This window comes from Ictidomys tridecemlineatus, unplaced genomic scaffold (genome assembly GCF_052094955.1).
Source record: "Ictidomys tridecemlineatus isolate mIctTri1 unplaced genomic scaffold, mIctTri1.hap1 Scaffold_39, whole genome shotgun sequence".
Taxonomy (NCBI): domain Eukaryota; kingdom Metazoa; phylum Chordata; class Mammalia; order Rodentia; family Sciuridae; genus Ictidomys; species Ictidomys tridecemlineatus.
In genome coordinates this window covers 802,277-803,859 of record NW_027522555.1, presented here as the reverse complement: position 1 = coordinate 803,859, position 1,583 = coordinate 802,277, and the positions used below count along the sequence as shown (strand labels likewise).

The window sequence follows — 1,583 nt, the reverse complement described above, 5'->3', positions numbered from 1 at the left end:
GAGAGCAAAAAGCAATGTTTACTTTTATATAAAATTGGTGCTAGTTTAAATTTATTAACCTCAATAAACAAAATGAAACTAGGAATCAAAGCCTGTAAAAATCATTTATTTGACCCAATAATTTTTCCTAGAAATTTATGATGTACAACAATGTTTATTACAGAATTTTTTGCAGTTTTAAAACTTTGAAATAGCCTAAATATTACTAATGATAGAGTGATTAAGTTCAACATTTTTATAACTTATGACTGAACATTTTGATTCAGATTGCTGAAGTTCAACCTTGAGGTCATGGGAAATTGTCATTGGCTAATAAAAATGGATGTAGTTAATCTCAGGGGCTCAAGAGGCTAAAGCAGAAGGATTGCAAGTTCAAAGCCAGCCATAGCAACTTAGTGAAGTCCTGAGCAATTCAGCAAGGCTCTAAGAAACTCAGGGAGACCCCGTCTCTAAATAGAATATATAAAATGGCTGGAAATGTGTCTCTGTGGTCAAGCACTCCTGTGTTCAATCCTTGATGCCCCCCCCCAAAAAATAGCATATAGTAATAAGGACAAAAAGAAATCTGTGTTTGAGCATATATACATGTGTGTGGGTGTTTTATAATGTGGAAAGAGTGACTAAAAGGAAATATGCTAGCATGCCAATGATAGATCTCTCTGGATTATGAAAATTAAATTGACTTTTATTTTATTTATTATAGTTTTATTTACTTTACAGGCCCTATTGGGTCAATAGGTTTCCAGGTTGCTTGGGCCGGTATTCTGGATGCACCATGAAGAGCATGTGAAGGAAATTGGTGCCAAAGTTGGCGCCCTCCTTGTGATGGTGCCTCAAAGACTTGGGTGTGTACACATCCATGCACTTGGGACAGTAGAACTGAACCATGGCCTCACCTGGGATTTCTGAAAGGCTGTTGGGAAGCATTGGCTGGTTCATTACAGTACACACAGAGGCAGGAGCCAAAATCCCCCCTGCTAGTATTTTTCTAACATCGGGGAGATGCCACAGTTGGTGAGGATGTAGTGGGCGTGGATCAATCCATACAACATCTCAGTTGCCTGCTCAATCAGGTCACTCTGGTTGGGGTTGTCTTCTAGCTCTTCAGCAGGATCCAGGTCCAAGATCATGTCTAGAGCTTGTCAATATTGAGACACTTGCTCATTGAGTCCAGTAAGATTAAATTTGTCCTAGATATAGTCTTCATCCACTTCACAGAAGAATTCATTGCCACGGAGCCCACAGAACCAGGAAATCCAGAACACTTCCTCTGAGCTAATCATCTTCATGTGAGCCTCTGGATAGAGAACTGGACCAGGGATGGGGAGGGGATTAAGGCTTCTAAGGAACCACGGATACTGCTACAGCGCAGGCTGGGCACCCAACAAGGGCAGGCTAAGTTGGGGGGGCAGTGAAGGGGGGAGTTGTGCTATATTTTCTTCATACATCATTTATCTCCCTTCTGTTCATTTTCATCCCTACTGGTATAAATTATTTGAAAAAAATAGTGAAGAAACAGCAATTCAGATAATGATCTATTTTGATGTTTATATCATAACCAGTTTTCTTTTTAAAAAAAAAAT

At 39.5% G+C, this 1,583-nt stretch overlaps 1 pseudogene; it reads right to left on the bottom strand.

The window, feature by feature from the left end:
• Window positions 1-723: 723 nt before the first annotated feature.
• Window positions 724-1,289, bottom strand: LOC144373414 (casein kinase II subunit beta-like; annotated as a pseudogene).
• Window positions 1,290-1,583: the final 294 nt, after the last annotated feature.